This window comes from Heterocephalus glaber, unplaced genomic scaffold (assembly GCF_053883595.1).
Source record: "Heterocephalus glaber isolate CG9 unplaced genomic scaffold, H.glaber_assembly_v1.0 deba00001463, whole genome shotgun sequence".
Lineage (NCBI taxonomy): Eukaryota > Metazoa > Chordata > Mammalia > Rodentia > Bathyergidae > Heterocephalus > Heterocephalus glaber.
This window is the reverse complement of record NW_028258310.1, coordinates 3,045,593-3,055,423: the sequence shown is the minus strand read 5'-3', so window position 1 is coordinate 3,055,423 and position 9,831 is coordinate 3,045,593.

The following is a 9,831-nucleotide window of genomic DNA, read 5'->3' as shown; positions in this document are numbered from 1 at the left end:
TTTACCATAAAAAAAAAAAAAATAAGAACCAAGATACATCGTGTAAAGGTACAATTCCCAATGAGAAATGTAATTGGGTTTTATACCTATAATGTACCAATAAAAGAATTTAACAAAAAAAAAAAAAGAAAAGTTTCAGTGTAGCCTTGGAAAATGAACAAGGATATCAAAGAACAGCAAGACACCTGTTTTCAAGGTGCATATATTACCAAGCAGTTACTTCCTCAAAAATAATTGTGAATTAAGCTTTTTGATCCCCAAGGTGGATGATAACATTTAAATATTATATCTTAGGGATGCTAAATATAACATAATATCTTAGATATGTGAATATATACTCATAAAATCTTAGAGATGTTTCTGTATAAAAAAAAATTTTAGAAAGTATATGACCATGGCTCTTTTCAAAATGCTAATTATATGCCTATAAGGCCTGAAGTATTGGCCTAGAGTGGACATTCTCTGAAGGAATATGAATGTGCAGGGAGGAAAAGAGGAAGAGCTGAATCTAAGTCAAACTGAAAGCAGAATGGCCAAAGGCAACCCCTACCCAGAGACCGAGCCAAGAAAGAACGGCTCCTGTAATTCCTGCAGCCAAATTGCAGAAAACACAGCATAGGAACTGCGGGTATGGGAATTTTCAGTAGATTCTGATTTCAAATAGTTTGAACTATTTTTCCTTTAAGAGCATAAGCAATATGCCATTTTCTTTCCAAAAGAGTCTGTGTAATGCTTGGCTCCCTTAAGATTAGTCCTTGCTTAAATTCAAGATGGATCTTGTATGGCTTGAACAGGCAAAGATCCCATTTGTTCTGGGTCCTGTAAAAGTAAAAACAACAGCACAGGTCAGGCTGCAGGGGTGGTGGGAGTGTGCACTAGCAGAACTAAACAATGACATTGGGAGTCTGCAGGTACAGCGGTGGCTTTTCACGCTTTTGTGCTGCAGGGCTTAAGGCCTGGTGCTGGGCACCTGCAGCCAACTATGCTGGATCCATGTTCCACTGCTCTGGGCTGAGACTCAAAAGTGTCCCAGATATGGTGCCACTTGGGGGCTTGCTAGAAATACAGGCCTGCTGAATCAGTCTGTACTTTCACAAAACACCCAAGTGGTTTGTATGAACACTGAAGTTTGAGAAGCATTGCTGAAAGTACTCTGAATCTGCTACCCCAAAATGTCACTTTAGCATAAGGATTATTTTTAGCTGAAGGCAATTGAGAAACAGCAGAAATAGGAAGTGCTGTCTGGCCTCCCCCCTTCTGCAGAACAGCAGGGCATAAATTCCATTGGTAAAGATGTTTCCCCATTCTTACCACCAGAGACAACTGTGTCTGCACAACAAACTTTGCTAAACAATCCTTATCTACCATATATTTCCTATTCATTTTCCCACAATTTGCTGCCAGAGGAGCGAAAACCACCATTTCCTTTGTCTTGTCATTGCTCTACAATTTATCAGCCTTTGTTAAAATGACACAGAAGCCCCTGAGTCTAACCATCCTCAGCCTTTTCATTTCCTCTCTGTGAAGTTACCACAAGTGAATGAAATGTGTACACCCTTTTTCTTGTTAATCTGCCTTTTATTAGTTAATTTGCAGATCTCTGATAGATAAATTAAGACAGTCAAGTTTCCTACATAGCTTGTGGGATGAGTTTGTGGCTTAGAAAAGAGATTTAATAACAGAACACTTTTGGGTACTATTTAATTAATTCTTTAAGCTTGAGCCGACTAAGAGAACCAAAAATATTTGCTTCTGATCCACAGGATTGTTTATTACTTACCATGAAATTTCCCCTAACCAAGATGCATCATGTAAAGGTACAAGTTCCCAATGAAAAATGTAATTGTGCTGTATACCTAAAATGTACCAATAAAAGAATTTAAGAAAAAAAAAAAAAAGAAATTTCCCCCACATTGTGGTGAAGAGTAAATGCAGGTACTTAGTATTTCAAGAGGGCTGAGATAGGTAGGGCCCAGGAGCCAGTAAAAAATGGCTCTCACATCAGTCCTTTGTGTCCTCGGATGGATGGAAAACATGCAGAAAAAATACTATATCTGTACTGAACATGTCCAGACAGTTTTCTTGTCAGAGTTCTCTAAATAATGCAGTATGACAACTATTTACATAGTATTAGATATTATAAGTGATCCAGAGAAGATTTAAAATATATGGGAGGATGTATGTAGATTATATGCAAATATTGTGGCATTTTATAGAGAGATGTGAGCAGCAGCAGACTTTGGTGTGGGAAGGTCCTTGCACAATCCCCTGAGGATACTGGAGAACAACTGTAGCTGAAGAGAGATCATCTCTGAATTTAGAACAGAAGCCGCTTCTTCCTACTCTTCTAGACTTCCTGCTGGCTAAGAGCATCTCTTTGCCTAGAGGTATTGATTATAGCCAGAAATAAATCAGAAACTTCTGTGCCTGCTTGAGTTAAGAGAAATCAGACTTCACACTCTTGACAGCTCTGCCTCGGCCAAGATCTGCGCCCAGCCGACACGAATCATTTATAAACAGAAGTGAGGCGGCACTCTCTCAGCATGGCCACCGACACTGGAAATATTAAGCTGAAGCAGAGGCCCAGTCCCCAAATTAGCAGCAGCAGTAGCACCAGCACCACCACCAGCAGCAGCAGCAGCACAAGCAGCAGCACTTATTTAATCAGAAGCTTAGAGTCTGGGGCCCAGTAATCAGAGTTGTACCCATCCCTCCAAGTGATTCTAATGCAGGTTGATCACTGACATGAGAAACATTCCTCCCGTTGCATACTGAGTTCTTCTCATGTACCCAGTACAATTCTAAGCCTGATGATTCTCTTAATCTCACACCAAGCCTACAAACTGGACCCCATTTTTATTCCTTTTGAACAGATAAAGTGAGAATCAGAGCACATCACTTCCTAAAACTGAAGCCACCAAATGCCTGCCACTGTGTCGTACTGTACCCTAGCAAAACCCACCTGACTCTGTTTAGTGGGACCTACAAGGAGAGAAGCAGCAACTGAGGCCATAATCAAACAAATGACAAGTAAGAGGCGGACATTGTTATGTAAAGAGCTGTTCGAGCTGTACCCGTGGTTCCAAGGTGCCTCTCGCCCACAGGTAGCAAGGTGGTACTGGCTGGGGCTGGAGGACTCAGTTCCTCTGCTCTGGCCCTACCCACCAAGCTGATTGGGTGTTCGTGCAACATGATGAGCAGTCCAAGAGAAGGTAGGAGCCAAAATCCCTTCATAACATTCCCAGATTTAGCAATTGGCAACTAAAAATACAGAATACACACTTAAATCAGAATTTCAACAAGCAATAAATAATTTTTTTAGTGTAAGTATGGCACATGCAATATTTGAGACACACTTATACTAAAATGTTTTTGTTTGGTATGTAAAATTCAAACTAACTGAGCATACTATATTTTAGTTGGCAGGTCAACTTTCGAATTTTCAGAATTAAGATGTATGATGTACATGTACCAATTCCACACAAAGAATGTAAAAACTACGTGCTACACACATGTACTAAAATGATCTAATAAAAAGGAAAAAACACTTACCATCACTCCTTTATCAGCCATTCTGAGAAGCTCTGATTCAATGTTGGAAAAGGCGAATATGAACATCCATTTGATAGGAACACTAGGAGGGAAGATGATTGGAGGCTGGCTAAGATACCACGTCTTCTGCCTGTGACATCACCAAAGTTCTTCTCCAGAGATTCATTCGGTTTCCTCACATTTTTCCCAAAAGAAGTGGTCTTTCTGGGCCAGGGATTTAGCTCAGTGGTTTCACCGCCTGCTGCGCAAGCACAAGGACCTGAGTTCGATTCCCGGTACCAAAAAGAAAAAAAAAAGAAGTGGTCTTTCAATATTATTATTATTATATAGTGTCAAAACTCAGAATAAGAGTAATTCTCCTTAAAGAAGGAGGAAGGTGAACAATACTATGTAACCCACGCTGGCCTCAACCTCCAGGTGATCCTCCTGCCTCGGCCTCCCAAGTACCAGCTATCAAGCTTTTATTGAAAACACTTTTTCCATGAGGAGATCAATGTTTGCCTATGTGTCTGACTTTAATATCTACTCAAAATTGTTGCTTTAGCTAATGCAAAAGGCTTTCAAATAACAGCAAGCATTTTTTATGTCCCTTTACGGTTTTGTTGGTGATCACTGTAGATATATATATTTTTTTTTTTTGGTACCAAGGATCGAACTCGGGTCCTTGCGCTTGCGCAGCAGGCGACGAAACCACTGAGCTAAATCCCTGGCCCCACTGTAGATATTTTAATCACCTTCTATGTGGACTTTTTCCTCTACAAAAACATGTTGCTTTCCTTTTCAAAATCTCTAAGTCATTCTGAACTTTTATTTTTTGGCCTAATAAGATTTTAACATTTTCATTTCAGAGATCAGAAACTGAAATACATACCCATGTGCAAGCACTTAGGAACAGTCAGGAGGTAGCTCAGTTCAGAGGCTTGGGTTCAATCCCCAATACTGGGATTGGTGGGAGTGACTTAGTAAAATCTAGCCTCAAAAAATAAAAAAGGGGTTGAGAATGTGGCCTTCGGGACAAAGGGTCAATCCACAGCACCATTGAATAAATGGTGGATGCCCTTTCAGGTGCAGTGGCTCTGTCCCAGCTACTGGGGAGGGTGGGCTCACAAGTTGGAGCCCAATCTGGGTTACTTAGCAAGATCTCATCTCAAAACAAAAAATAGAATAAGTTGGGGGTGCAGCTCAGTGGTAGATTGTGTGAGGCCCTGGGTCCAATCCTCATTACTACTTCAAAGGAAAGAGAAACAAACAGGCCTTAAACCAGTCTGAATAAAAGTAAAAAGTGGTGATTTGGTTTTTCTAGTAGTTTAGTAATGGAGTAACAGTGATTTGCATTATAATAGGTCAAAATCAAAGGCCGCCTCTTCCATCAAACTATTCTAAAATCTTTAATTAGAATTTACATTAACATTTCAACTGCTATAAAAGTGTTCTTTGCCTATTCTAGTCTGCATTTTAATGAATTTTATTATAAATGATAAAATTTTATTTGTCCTACATGGGATGACTATATGATCTCCCAGCAACCTTGAAAAATTGGCTTTCTTGTCCCCATCTCACATATGGGGAAACTGGAGCTCAGAAACACAAAGTAACTCACTCACGTTTCCAAAACTATTAATTCTTGGGCCAGGGATTTGGCTCAGTGGTTCCGCCACCTACCTTGCAAGTGCAAGGTCCTGAGTTCAATGCCCCATAACCCCCCCAAAAAACCCAAACAAACTATTAAATCTCACAGGTGTAGCATGGCCCCTGGCTGAGGGGCTTCTCAGGATGCAGGGCTTTTCTTCACCCTTCTCAGCTAGGTTCCAAGGACATAATGCTTTGAAATCTAAAGTTCCTGCTCCTTGTATTACTCAACATCTCTTGGTTGGGTTGTATAGCATCTATTTGCCTCCATTACAGTAATGTTAGCACAGACTTTGTCTATAACAACATTAAATAAATATTTATTGAGTGACTGAAGGATTAAAAGGATGATGTAAGTATTTTAATCCAATTAGCTTCAGGAAAAAAAACTGTTAAATTTGGCGATGTTTACTAGCCCTTGCGGGCAGGGAAGGATGGGGGGATTGAGGGGAGGGAAAACAGGCATTGCTGAGCTGTAGGGTCTTTGGTGTCCCAGGAGGGCAGGTTCCAAACTACCAAGTCAATGTCAGTGGCATGGAGTTGGGAAGAGATGAAATGGTACAGAATTTATATTATTAATAGGATTAATATTTCTATCATGCAATAGTTATAAATAACATCAAGTTTGAAGGTAACAGGAAACAATTAGGAAGTGACAAGTTTTGAGTATCACTTTTGTTTAAATAAAAATTATAATAGTCCATTTTTTAGGGAAATGATTATATTTAATTACCAACTCACAAGTCCTACAAATGGTACACTTGATTCTTTTTACTTTTTATTTATTTTGGTACTAGAGTTCGAATTCAGGACCTTGCACTTGCAAGGCAAGAACGGTGCCGCTGAACTAAATCCCTGGCCTAGTACACTTGATTCTTAGGAAGAATTCATCCCACGGGTTCATTGCTCCTTCCTGGCCTGTCTAGTAGCTCTATGGATTTCGTCCACTGGAGAATGAGCTGGTGCTGACCAACCGCATCATCAGGCCTAAATATAAAAGAGAGAATGAGAACTCAGAGTAGATATCCCTCTGCTATACCAGAAGAGCAGGGTGTATCTTCTAGAGATAAGTTTTAAAATGATCAGTCAGACTGAAAGATTTTAGTTATACAGTGGGCAGTTAATACAGATGAAAATATTTCTCAGGGTGGCTAAATTTCACAGGAACAAATACCATTTCACAGAAACCACATCCTTGTGCATTTTCATTTGACTGATAAAAACAGACTTCAGCCAATTTCCTGGAGAAATGTGATGATATAGTTTAACCTATTTATGACTATGTTGCAAGGATTTTGTTATAATGTTATTCAATTTACATACTGAAAATGTAAATAGCTGAAGAAATCCATTTTATTTGTGATATTTTGTTAGTTCTACACAATTGTTCTCTTAAATGAATTTCACATAATAAAATAAATTCATAATTGGAATAATTAGGAAAGAGACATTATAAATACTCCATTTGGATGAAACTTTTTATATAGACAGTCTTCAGTATCCACAAGATCTATATCTGGATTCAATATAGGGAAGATCACAAACTTTTTAAAAAATGTTATGTCTCTACTGAATATGTACATATTTTTTTCTTCTTGTTATTCTCTAAACAATACACTATAAGGACTATTTATATAGCAGTTATATTGTATTAGGTATTATAAGTAATTTAAAGATGATTAAAGTATATTGTAGGATATGTATAGCTTATATGCAAATATTATATCATTTTACATGAGGGACCTGAGCATCAGGGTTTCTGCATCCTTGGATAGGGACAGGGTGGACATGGGACCCGGCCCCATGGATGCCGAGGGAGGACTGTACCACCTCCTCAATCAGTGGCTTCAGGTATGCTAAGACAGTTTTTTAATGGCTTTGAGCCAGAGCTTTATTTTTTAAGATAATTACTCTAAAATTGTCAATTCAGATAAAAAAAACTGAATCTGAAAAGCAGTTATCTACAAGTAAAAGGAACAGCAATTAAACAAATATGGTTTCCCACATGGATCAGCGAAGGTTATTTCCCAACTCTCTGCCACCAAAACCTATGAGTCAGAAGATCCAGATTATACCTTCTCCTGAATCTAACCAATACCTGATACCACCAATGTCCATACCGCTCCTTAGGGGCCTAAAAAGCAGCAGGTTTGCAGTATGCTTTTGGCCCAAGAATGACAAAGGGTTAACACGGCCACTTGGGAGTATTTCCAATAGACTAATGGAGATCTTCATGTGTTCCATCCACAAGTACAAGTTAGCTCCAGCCTTGTGCCTGATAATAGGCTAGACATGGAGACTCTATGGTGAATAAACGGGATGTATTTTCTCCCCTAACTGCTGGTGACGCAGACAATCAGACCTGGGCTGGACTTAACGTCAGCTTCTAGCAAAATCTTCAACTATGGTTATTTCATTGCAGAAATGTACTGACAAGATTGGCCACTTTTTTAGAAGTCAGTTTTATTGAGATATAATTTATATACAAAAAATTCAGTTTTCTTTTCTTTTTTGCAGTACTGGGTATTGAATATAGTTGTATGACTACTAACATCGCACTATATCATATTACTGTGCCATCTGTACTGCATTAGGAATAAAAATATTTTGAATCAGGCCAGGGCTTTAGCTCAGTGGCACAGCGCCTGCCTGGCAAACGCGAGGCCCTGGGTTCGATTCTCAGTACCAAAAAAGAAAAATGAAAAAGTATATATATATATATATTTTGAATCCTACCAATATCATTTCTTGTTTGTTTGTGGGTTTTTTTGCTAGTGGGGATCGAACTCGGGACCTTGTGCTTGCAAGGCAGGCAGTGGAACCATTGAGCTAAATCCCTAGCCCTCTTATCAGTATCTTATAAGCAATATAGAAAGGCTGAGTTTGGGCCGGAGATTTAGCTCAGTGGTTTCGCTGCCTGCTGCACAAGGACCCGAGTTCGATCCCCGGTACCAAAAAAAAAAGAAATGCTGAGTTTGATGTTTTGCAGGAAGAAGCATAAATTTGTTCAATACAGATCTCTAAATATACTTGACTGTTTGTTTATATGCCTGACTTAGCCTTCACTTTTTAAACTACACCAGGCCTATTAAAAAAGCCTAGTAAAAAAAAAAAGCATAGTAATCCTGGTCTTCCATACCAAGAGGTTTTGACATAATTATGTGATGGGCTTTGTAGATAGTAAAAGATGGCTCTGTCAAAAATAAGAAGCAGGAGATGCACATTGAGGCAATACTCTTAAGGGAAATAAATAGGACATACGTGTAAATACCAAATAGTTTCTCTGGTGTAAGAAACTGGGAGTGTAAATAAGGACTAAGAGGTATAATAGATAATGTGAAATAGGAAGAAAAGGGGCAAAGGGGAAGGGGAAGGGGGAGAGGTAAAGGTAAGGAAAGAAGGGAATGGAATTAATATGAGAAAATGAAAAAATGGAAACAAAGTCTTTGTAAATAGGGAGGGATGGAGGGGTTGAAGGGAGGGCAGGGGAATGGGGGAAAAAAACAATAAAAAAACATAAGGAGCTGAGGGCGGGGGGTGTAGCTCAGTGGGAGAGCACTTGCCTAGCATGTGTGAGGCCCTGGGTGTGATTCCCCAGCACCCCAAAGAGAACAACATATGCAACATGGGTTTTACAGAAAGTTGAACTGCATGTCTCTTGCACAATCCTTACTGTCCTTTATCACTTTCATGTCTCTTCCCGAGTAGAATTGTGGCAAGAAGTTAAATTTTAAGTATGATTTGAAAGCTAGTGCATCTGTATGTTCTATATATACAAGACATTGACAATGACCTATCTGTCCCTTCTCCTCCACCCTGCTCCCACTTTACCCTCCCAGAAAATGAGAGCGGTCACAGCTACTGCATGTTACCGAGGTTTTCTTAGGCCTGTTGGATGTTATAGCATAGCAATGTTCCACCCCAAAGAAATAGGTCCCTGGTTAAAGGGAGCTGGGGAGTCAATCAGTTGAACAAATGCCCAGGGAAAAGTTGTGCAAAGAGTTCCAAGCATGAATTGTAGTGTGGCAAGATAGGACCTTAGGTGAATATTTTCTCAGTTCAATTCCCATAGCTTCTCAATGTGAATTGGTGCCACATATTTCACCTCTCATGCTTCGAGATGCTCATCTGTAAGACATAAATCACATCTCTATCACAGTTGTGGGGAGAGCTCTGTGAGACTAATCTGTTTACCAAGCAGAATTACGGGCAACAAGAAGATGTTCCTTAATTTTAGTTCCTTCCCTCCCTGCTTTCTAAAAAATTAGTTTCAAAACCCACTTGAAATAGTGAAGACTCTTTGTAGACATGAAAATCCACATTTAAATCAAATAAGCTTGGTAAGAAGATGAACGATAATGTTGACCCTTAGCAAAAGCATCAGACTGCTGTGGAAGTACAGATCCCCTCTCAGCAGATTCCGTGTCTCATAGCTTCTTATTTCAAGCAAACAAGAGCCTTTTGTGGTAATCTCTCCCACGTGAGCAGTGGGAGCAGACTGGCTTCCATCTAAAGCAAAGCAGAAATTGCTTAAGTAAAGGTAGTGACTGTATGAATCATAAGCCACTTACTCAGATAACAACCATTACATAAGTCTGTGTGCAAATTTGACAATTTTTATTTCATTGCCCTTTGACAGCCTTTTAGAGG